This window comes from Lygodium microphyllum, chromosome 5 (assembly GCF_053477565.2).
Source record: "Lygodium microphyllum isolate KBCC chromosome 5, Lygodium_microphyllum_v1.1.10, whole genome shotgun sequence".
NCBI classification, from domain to species: domain Eukaryota; kingdom Viridiplantae; phylum Streptophyta; class Polypodiopsida; order Schizaeales; family Lygodiaceae; genus Lygodium; species Lygodium microphyllum.
Window position 1 is genome coordinate 18159856 of NC_141139.1, and position 11440 is coordinate 18171295.

Genomic DNA, 11440 nt, shown 5'->3' on the forward strand with positions numbered 1-11440 from the left:
CACCCGAGTGGACCAAAAAGACTAGGCCTTGTACCTCGATGTGCTCGAGTTTCACTACAATGGCTCAATCCATTCCGCCACAGGCTATGCACCCTTTGAGTTAGCTATCGGAAAAGAAGTCATCACACCCCTTGCCTTAGCCTCAGGAGTTGCCAAAGCTAAAGCTCAGAATGCAGAAGAATCCTTGAAGAAATGGAGAGATCGCAATGCCGCAACTAAATAGAGTCTAGAATAGGGCAAAACCACCACAATAGAGCAGTCCAACAAGAAGCGAAAGGTAGTACTCTTTACCAAGGGAGACATGATCCTCATCAGCTCCAAGCATATGTCCCTCCCAAAGAATATGAGCCCCAAATTCAATCACCACTACTATGGACCTTACTGCATCACTTAAGTGTTGAACGAAGTCACATACAAGTTCGACCTGCTAGAAAGTATTTATGTCCATAATGCATTTCATGCCCATCTTTTGCACAAATTCTATCTCGACAACTAATGGGGGTGGCACGTACCACTGCTTCACTCCAATGGTCCCTTCGAAGTAGAAGCATTCCTTTTCGGCGCCAAGAACACAAAGGGTACCCTGAGTACCTCATCAAGTGAAAAGGACACCCTCTCAAGGAAGCCACTTGGATTTCGGAAGTAGAGGTGCGCAAACATGGCAAATAGGCCTTCACCACTTGGCTCAAGGAGAATCCCACCAATTTTTCCAATGATCCTTGAGTCATCCAAGAAACTTATCATAGGCCCAGTAATGCCTCCACTCCTCATATGTAATTGAGTCGAGGGTGGACTTGCATGGTAGCCAGAATAAACCAAAGCACCTAAACAGTCTAGATGGGCAGACATTGTCCAGCTTGATAGGAAAAGCTATGTTAAGACCCCCAAGTCTTAGCGGGGCAGACACTGACTAGTCTAATAGTAAAGGCTACATTAAGACCCCGCTAATGTATCAAGTCCTGGACTGGCATATACTAGCCAGCTTGTTAAAAGAAGCTGAGTTAAGACCACGGATGAGTCAAATAACCTCTACCCTTAGATTGTTGAGGACAACAATCTAGTAAGCGGGGGTGAGTGTAAGGGCTTTGTAGCTATACCATGGCGTTGCTACCAGAAACACCCATATAGGGAGTAGTAGTGACTCTAAGCCTTGCTTGGTTTCCAGTCTACGTGTGATTCCTTGTACCTAGTGGTGAACCCTGATATGTAAGGCATCACAAGGGTGTAGTCCTCGGATGTGCTTATGTTGTATGCTTCTTTCATTGAATAATGTAAGAGTATACCTTGCTCTCACATATCGCCGTGTTGAGTGAGTGAACGAGTGCAAGTGCATTACACACCCCCCACCCCCCACTTTTTACATACACCCCCTTCCCACAAGAGACACAAGGATCTAGAGGCATGGTAAGTAAAATGAGTTACATTCTTAGGAGTATATTGCACTTTGTTGTCTTTTAATAAAGAGACTATGATGGGTTCACAGGAAACGGATACTAGCAGTGCATTTACTAAAAAAAGAAAACAAAAGAGCAAGTGCACATCTAATATCGTTTCGGCCCTCATCACCAATAAATTTGACTTCTCCACACCCAAAAGGTTTGATGTTTTGAAGTACTATAGCTAAGACATCTCTTGTGTCCCTGTAGTGAAAATATTTATTTAAATATGAATCGTAACCACCAAACCATGTAGGCCTCTTGATTGATACCAATGAAAAGGAGATCGCAATGGAAGGCACCACCGAGGAGGTTCGTGTCATTGGCATGTATAGAAGGATACAACAAGTTCTTCTAGATCTTGCGGTGGAGAGAGTGTTACCTTACACACCACTATAGAGAGATGCATAAAAACAATGAGAAGCGATGAGGCATCACATCGAATTGACACACGTATTATAGAGCACCAAGATGGTAAGATTGCTTTTACACAAAACTCATTATGTAAAGGCACGTAATTCTTGTTCATCACCAAAGTAACAACAAGAATATTTTTAACCATGAAGAGGGTGGAAGAACTAAGTGTCTTGGATTTGAGATCACATCAGACGTGGCTCGTGCGCAAAGAGGTAAAGAAATGATGCTCGTGAATTTCACACATATCATGATTGGATGATGTCAGAGCGTTAAAATATTCTATCATTATACGATGTTAATAGTGATATGTGTCCCTATGTAGGGAAGGAAAGAATGCAAGAACACAGACTAGCCATGCTAGGGGATGTGGCAGCTATTGGTAAACAAGTGTGACTCGTGGTTTTTTTTCCTAACAATACAATGTCAATAAGAATGGTTTGTATTTTTGCAGAGAGGGATACAGTTTTTTATTATCAACCTATAATGTTGGAGGATGTGCCATCCCCCCAACAGATACTAGTGAACTAATGTGCCTCAAGAATACTATATACAATAACATTTTGAAGGAATAATATATTGCTAATTGTGAATTTATCGTACAGAGGCCCATATCGAAAGTCACGTGGAAGTCCCAATGCTCTAATGGAAACTAACCGAATAACCCGCCACCTAGGGTGGTAGTACATCCCAAGGGTGGTGTAGATCAAGTTGTCTGTGTCCTACCAACAACCTTATAAGACATTGTCTCCCACGAGGCTACAATGGTGCAAGATGTACCGACCACACGTATAGGTAAACAAACGTGTATCAAGAATATTATCTATAGTAACATTCAGTAAGAAGAATATGTTACTAATCAAGGAGTCAATGTGCAGAGGTCCACATTGAAAGCCCCATGGAAGACCCCTTACAAGTCGCTGTCTCCCATGCTGCTATGATGGCGATGGTGGAGTGGTGTATTGTTCTGTGCAACCCATTTGAGACATGAAATGCATTGTGAAATGATCAGTCAAGTGAGGCATTCTCTCGATTGGTAGAGGCATTGGAGGAGGTCAACCAACACAAGATGGTCGAGGTTGATGAAGAAACCATAAACACAACATGTGATATCATGGTGGTTCGTCTCCCTGAAGATAGCGTCATGCATGGATTGGGGAATGGAATTCCATCATGGAACTCCCATATTGAGGCAAAGTCAATCGATGCCATGTATCTAGCTGATCGTGTTCTCAAGGACACAGGGATGTTACTTTTCCTTGCTACAACACACTCCATGGTAGAGCTTGTCGAGCAGGTTGTGGAGGATGGACATCGACAGATAGAGTCAAGGCAGAAGTGTTGGGCCTTATGCATGGCACATGTTGTTCATTGTGAGATTCATGTCTGTGTCATCGGAGGTAGAGAGACGAGAGTTTTAAAGTCATGATATGGTCATGACTTTAAAGTCATGATATGGTCATGCTGAATAATATTTATGTATCACACTTGTTGGCTCTGTTTAGCAAGTGCAATTTCTAAAATTAGTATTTCAAGCTATAAATGCACGTACATGTGATATATATTCAAGCATGTATGCGTTTAGATATTGCTTACAATGGAATCATCCCTTCGGATTTCACAAAAGATGACATTTTTGCGAATGAGTAGGTGCGAGATACATCAAGATCCCCACTGAGAGGTCAGTATGAGATCCAATGTTGTTAAACTAATGTAGAAATGTTTTGTAGACATTTAGTAGATTTCTAATTTGTTATATGAATACCACATACAATACCTGACATGCAACGTGGCAGGACTTTTTGGAACTTGTTCTTGCAAACGTAAACAAAAGAAGGGGACACCATTGACTTTGCATTAGTAGCGCTTAATTTCAATAGACTGATTGCATGTCTATATCATTTTGCTAAAGATGGAAGATATCTAAGAGCAAAGGTAACGTGTTTATATAGACTTGCACAATATTTGACTATAATGTAGTGTTCTTTTTTGTCATATTAATACATGGGTGCTCACCCTTCCACGTGCACATGTATAGCTAACTCCCACAACCCAAAAATTAATCATGTTCAATATCAATGCGGTGCTTCTACACAGGTGGCCAAAGCAGAATGTATTGTTACCGGTGAAGCCCTTGGAAGTGGGTAGGTATTGGGTGATTTTGCGGCCAAGGCTTGCAAGGTTTTTGAAGGAAATATCTACATTGTTTAACGTTGCCATCTGGAGCTCAATGAAGGAAGATAACTTAAGTGAGCTACTCCAATTGGTTAGAAGTGAATGTGCAAAGTTGTCAAAGCAAGCACCAACCTTTGTATTTCAATATGGACAAGGCAAGCGTAGAGCAACTCCCACAACAACTTCTGCCAAAAGGAGTTACACAAAGCCCCTTTTCATGAAATGTTTTGATGACATTGATTGGTTGCACTTCAACCCAACAACAACACACTATTTGTAGATGATGGCATGGAGAAGATGCAGATGAACCCACCCAATGCCTTTATATACCCACCCCCATTTGAGGGAAACCCCATGGACAATATCCTTCCGGAGCACGTGCTTCCCTACTTGACTGAGCTAGCGTGCTTCGATGGTTCAATCCTAGACTTTGTTAGGGATCACCAATTCCACCCCCCAGCAATGGAACTTGATTGATATTTGATGTGCATGATGAATATGTACTTTTAGAATTATTAGATTGTGTTTTTTTACAAGTGCAATGAAATGAGGATGAGAGGGAAGAGGAGAAAGATAGAGGAATGTGAAAGTGAAGGAGATTGTGTATAGGCATTCACTCAATTGCAATACTACAAGATATGTAAATAAAGCACATGCAAAATATCTAGGGAAGGGTGGAGTGTAGAAACATGCACGCATGTGAATGTATATGTGCCCAGTGGATTGAGTAACAATGAAGTAATATTGTTGTCCCGATATTAACTATTCGAACAAAGTGAAAAATAATAGATATTAAACATTATTGCAGTGAGTGTAACAAACTGTTTGATACCCTATCCTCTTGTAGTATGTTCACAAACAACGCTGTGAAAACATGACGATGTAGTTTCACTTATGTGTGTACAATGGAAGTGATATATTAGGATATAATATCAAATTATGCACATAAAAGCAAGAGGTACGTGAATGTATATATGCATGTGGAAGTAACAATGTGATATTCTTTTTGTCCTGATATTAACAACTAAAAGTGTCTAAGACAATGGACTGCATGCAAACCCTTGATCCTTGCAAAAATAAGAGGGTTATGAAAAACACATGGATGACCCTTGCAAAACTAAGAGGGGGAGAGAGAGAGAAGTTGCTAATTGAGAGAGAGAGAGAGAGAGTGTGTGTGTGTGTGTGTGTGCCTTTGTGAGCGCACAAGGAAAGAGAGAGAGAGGGGGAGAGAGAGAGAAGTTGCTAATTGAGAGAGAGAGAGAGAGAGAGTGTGTGTGTGTGTGTGTGCCTTTGTGAGCGCACAAGGAAAGAGAGAGAGAGGGGGAGAGATAGAGAGTATGTGTGTCTTTGTGAGCGCACAAGGGGATAGAGAGAGAGAGAGAGAGAGAGAGAGAGAGAGAGAGAGAGAGAGAGAGAGAGAGAGAGAGAGAGAGAGAGAGAGAGAGAGAGAGAGAGAGAGAGAGTGAGTGTGTGTGTGTGTGTGAGTGAGAGAGCGAGCGAGCGAGCGAGTGAGTGTAGGAGAGGGAGAAAGCGAAAAGTTGCTAATTGAGAGAGAGAGAGAGAGAGAGAGAGAGAGAGAGAGAGAGAGAGAGTGTGTGTGTGTGTGTGTGTGTGTGTGTGTGAGTGAGCGAGCGAGTGAGTGAGTGTAGGAGAGGGAGAAAGCGAAAAGTTGCTAATTGAGAGAGAGAGAGAGAGAGAGAGAGAGAGAGAGAGAGAGAGAGAGAGAGAGAGAGAGAGAGAGAGAGAGAGTGTGTGTGTGTGTGTGTGTGTGAGTGAGCGAGCGAGTGAGTGAGTGTAGGAGAGGGAGAAAGCGAAAAGTTGCTAATTGAGAGAGAGAGAGAGAGAGAGAGAGAGAGAGAGAGAGAGGGAGATAATGAGAGAGAAAGGAGGAAAGGAGAGAGGAAGAGAGAGTGTGTGCGTGTATGTGTATGTATTTGTGAGCAACATAAGGAGAGAGAGAAGGTGAGTGTAAGAGAGGGAGAAAGCGAGAAGTTGTTTTGAGAGAGAGAGAGAGAGAGAGAGAGAGAGAGAGAGAGAGAGAGAGAGAGAGAGAGACCCGTACTTGAAGTAATTAACATGGAGGGAGAAACATGGGAGGGCACGGTGGTGGTAGTAGTGATAGCGGCAGTGGAGGCGACGGTAGAGGTGGTGATGGTGGTGGCGGTGGTAGTGGTGATGGTGGTGGCTGTAGGGGGTAGTGGTGGTGCTTGATATGTGCACAAGAGAAGAGGATAAATAAGTGGACTATGTAGAACAAGAAATGGAGGTTGCCCAGAAAAGCTCACTCAAAAAGCTCGCTTCTCGCACGTACTAAAATACTTTAGTCTTTCATTTCATGAAGAATACCCAAGTATACCTATAAAAATAATCAATAATACTAGCATACTATGTATGTCTACCTATTGAATGTTTATGGGTTGATTCACATATATTTGCATGAATGAGGTCAACGACTCCCTCTAACCTATTTGTACTCCTTGAGAATCTAGTTCTTGTTTGCTTCCTAATGCAACATGATTCACAAACTTTGCTAATCCTTTGTAGCGATGGTATGCCCAAAATCATACCTTAAGACTTCTACACATGGTTCTAAAATTCAAGTGTCCATACTATTCGTGCCATAGTTCAGTAGGAGAAAGAGGGGTTTCTCTATTCATATTTTTTTGTTGCAAATAGTAAGGGTGATCCATCAAGTTTAAAGAGTTTCCCATGCTTCTTTTGTTAGTGCAATGATCCTTTTTATCTTTGATGAGGCATTGTTGGCCTTCAAACTTCACTTTGAAGTCTTTCTTTGTCATGCCTCCCAATATAGAGTAAGTTTTTAGTCAATGATGGTACTAAGAGAACATCTCAAGTGTCGTCTTTAGCCCTATGCTCAGTTGGATAGGTATATCTCCTTTATTTGCAATCGTATCAGGAGTACTATCTTCAATATCTATATTGTCATTGTGATTAGAATCCAATTAAGAGAAAATTTCGACATGAGAAATCATGTGGAAGCTTGCCCCACTATTTATCCACTATACTTCTTCTTTGATTCAGCATTATACACTATTAGCTTGTGTACTCTCCTCAATAGAGAGTAAAGAGTTGTCTTTAGAGAATCATCGAGAGCTTCCTTCTCCATCAATAAAGCTAGTTGCTTTTCCCTTACAATCATCTTGTTTTTTTTACTACAATTTTGTTCAAATGACCACATTTTGAGTAGTAAAGACATTGAATTGAGTTATGATAGCCTCTATCTCTATCTCTTCCCCTACCTCTAGAGGAATGGCATCCTCTTCCATAAGAAGACCAATTACCTTCTTGCTATAGTTAATTATTGTTGTGGCAGGGTTGGTTTGATTTTTTTATTCCTCTTCCTCTTTGGGTGTTGAATCTTCCTCTCCTCCTCTTGTTGAAAAGAGAGTTTTATTAATTATGCTCATAGAGGCACTTGTAGAGCTACCAACATGAATGTTCTTCATAGCTACTTGACTTTGAGCTTCATCTCTAAGAATCTATTTTATCTCATCAAGCGAGGGTTTTTGCCTCAAAATGATGATGCTTTGTATAGCCTTATCCTTGCTTCAAACAGTGAATTATGATGGTAGACAACTCATTGTCTATCATTTTATCTCCCATTGCAATCATTTATTGATGTAGATCTTCTTTTGATGAGATCTATGGCAATCTCTCCTTCATTTCTCTTTGTATTGATTAGCTCAGGTCTCAAGGCTATTTGTGTTTCTGTACTTTTTGATTCATATATGTCCTTCAAGGTCTCCCAAGCTTTCTTAGGAGCGTTCATATCCATTAGATGGCCAAGAATCCTTGATACTCAACTTCATCATGTGGACAACAAATATGGCCTTCTTGTCCCATTTGGTCAAATTTTATCCATTAGCCTCAATTAGTCTTGCTTGGTCTATCCATTGAGACAAGCTCTCCCAACGATCTCAAAAGAAGAGGATTCACTCCATCATCACTTTCCAAGTGACATAATTGGTGCCTTTGAGCCTTTCAGTTCCCTTTAAATGTAGAATGTGTAAACTAGATGTGATTTCATCTTGAAGCAAACAATACAATAAGTGGGGATTTTCACACAAACAAAGCTTGCACTTGGTGAAATCTATAATACATGCTATGATACCATGTGAAAAGGGGACATGAAATAGGAGAATAAAATAGGCTCAAAGTAATAATAGCAATATTGTGAAAAAGTAAATTTTCAATAGACAAAATAGAATTTACATAGATACAAAAGTGCTTTTCCAATTACAAAAGCACTTTTGACTTAGTCAATTAGTTAGTGAAAAAAGTAGTGAAATGTGTTGAGATGTGAGTAAGACATATAAATCTTTATATTTGGAATCAAATGGATAGAGAACACAAGGTTGACAATACTAAGAAATTGCTTATTCAAAACAGATTAGCTGCCAAGTACAAGTGATGGGCTAATATCTAAAACCAATACTAATAGTTGAGAGTTCAATATGCTTTGATATAATGATTGACATCATGGACTACACTTTGCACTATTCTTTCTCTTAATGGTACACCTCTATGGTGTATGTTGTTTACTATCGCTCTCATAGTTTGGGATAGTGCTCGCTAAGACTATGCGAATGTTGTACTAAATTGCAATTTGATTGCTCAAAATAGTTGATATAACTTTCTATTAAGAGCAAATCTCAAGCAACCTTTTAGTAGGTGGATGCTCCATTAAGTGAGAAACAATATTCTTCATAGTCCCACATAAGATCATGACTGTAGCTCCAAGTATTTGGCTACTCCTTAGGTAGGTAGGTAGATGCAGTCTTGAATTTTTTCAGTAAGGTAACCAACCAAATTCATGGCTGTATAAAATGATCTAAAAATTCCCAATAGTGAAGTTAATAGTTTTTATTTTTCCTCAATTTGTTTTTCTCACATAAAGTATTAGCTTATTTCTTTTCCAATTTGCAAACACTAAAACAATTGAAAAGTAAATATAGCATGGACAAAGTCCTACTAGATATGATGTCCCTTGCAAGGACTCCTAACAAGAGTTAAGTTGAGAACTTATTGATTAGTGTGAGGCTTGGCAAGAGTAGCCATTTGAATTAGGAAGCTTGCTTTGTCGTGGAACCTTTCTCCCAAAACACTGTTATGTGTCCTTCCTCGCCCCTTGGTTACATGTAGGGGAGAGGCCTATCGACCAACTTGGAGAATCCCAAAAGTCCAAGAAAAGTGCATAAATCAAGAAATAATGTTGAAATGAAATGCCTACACTCAACTTGTGAAACACCATGCATATGATACAAATACAATCTTCAAAGCCATGGTATCAGACCTCCATAAGGTCAATGTTGTGTGTAGACAAAGCTTGGGTAATAATTTAAGTAGGTCCATAAAGGAAGGGTTTTTGCAACTTATGGAATCTCTATGCAATTGGTACTACAATTATGCAAGTTTTGTTCTTTTTATGTTTTTCATGGGGAAAGTACACTTTGAGTACAACTCCCTCGAGTAGTTTTTGGGGGTTTTTCAAGCAAGATGAAATTTATTGCAGTATTGTTTAAGGACAACTTTCTCAAGTGTTTTTTGGGGGTTTTTCAAGCAAGACACAATCTATTGTAGTAGTGTTTTGTCGATAGAGGTTTCTACTAGGGTTTGGTTGGATTTTCCAAGGAAAGAGAATGAATGTTGTCTTGCCCAATAGGATTACGAGGTCACTTGGTACATAGCATGGACTACAAGGTTTTCTATTGAAGGGGTGCTCCAATGAGAATGCCATATCTAGATTTCTTTCTATGAGTTGCATACTCTCTCCGAGAAAGAAGTTAAGTCAATTGCTGCTTCTCTCAATGAGGTGATTCATGTTTCCTCTGAGGTGATAGGAAAGTGTGCATACTATGGGATAGGTAGGTAAAGTTGCTAGAAGCCCTTGAATTGGTGGATTCCATAGCTATGAAATTGTTTGTATTTTGAAGTTCTCTCCCTTCCTAGATCTATGTATGTAGGGAGAATGGCCACTTCACAAGAAATTGTTGAAAACATTTCGGCAAGACGTTGCATATTGTGGAGAAGAAGAAAGAAGATCAGAAGGCTACAAAGCCTCTAGTGATTGGGGTTTTTACAATGACCACATCGCTAGCATATGCTCAAGAGCAAAAGGTGGACAACAAAGCACATAAACAACATGTAGGACAACACTTAGAAGGTCAAAAGTTGCCATTAGAGGCAAAAAGAATATCTCGCCATAGTAAAATGGGGCTAGCAATTCACAACAATCAAAAGTCGTGAAATCCAAGTTCACTATTGATGACAGCATTTTGCTTAAAACATTGGCTAGGAAAGGTAGCCTTTGTTAATGTTTATGCCCTTGAGGAGAGCCCAGACCTTAATACTTAAAATTTGGATGAAAATTCTATCAATCATGGCTTTGAATGTTAGGGTTTTTGAGCTAATCCCAAGGAAATGGTGATGTGAGTTGATTAGAAGAATGATCCTTGACATTCTTGCTTTGCAAGAAATTAAGTTTAGGATATATTTTCCCCTAAACCTAAGGGACTTTGAAGTTATAGCCTTGACTCTACCAAAGAACAAACACAATCTTAGCCAAACGTTAGAACCTACTTTCAAGACTTATTTTTAAAACTCATCCTCATAACAATGAATAGAATGGAATAGTACAAAACAATATTGAACAATGTAGAATAGTACATATCTTTCCCAAATGGATACTTGGGAATTGCACTTTCCCCCACTTTGCTATGCTACTGAAGTAGCATGGTTGTGTGCCTAAATATAACATTGTGCTCTAACAAAGTTGCAAAGTGATTGCTGTGGCAATATACTAGGATATTCAAAGCCCTTGTGGCTTATAGGTTTTGAGCAAGTTTCTTGTTTTTTTTGTTTTGTCTTTTGCAAGGAGCTTACTATTCATGAAGAGGACATCATAAGCCATGGGAGGGGAATGCCCTCAAAACGTTTTAGCTTCATTAGACAGTAAGTGCTTTTCATCCAATACACACCTTTAAAACATACATTTTATGTGGGCTAGTTATCTTCAAGTGTATAACAAGCAACATGAACATGAACATGAACAATGGGTCAAACTCGTTCTGCAATAACATAGTTCTCACTAAGATTGTGCTCTAACAAAGTTGCAATGTGATTGTTGTGGAAATATACTAGGATATTCAAAGCCGTTGGCTTATAGACTTCGAGCAAGTTTCTTGTTTCTTTGTTTTGTCTTTTGCAAGGTACTTAGTGTTCACGAAGAGGACACCATAGGCTATGAGAGGGGAATGTGCTCAAAACATTTTAGCTTCATTAGACAATAAGTGCTTTTCATCCAATACACACATTTAAAACATACATTTTATGTGGGCTAGTTATCTTCAAGCGTATAACAAGCAACATGAACATGAACGATGGGTCAAACTCGT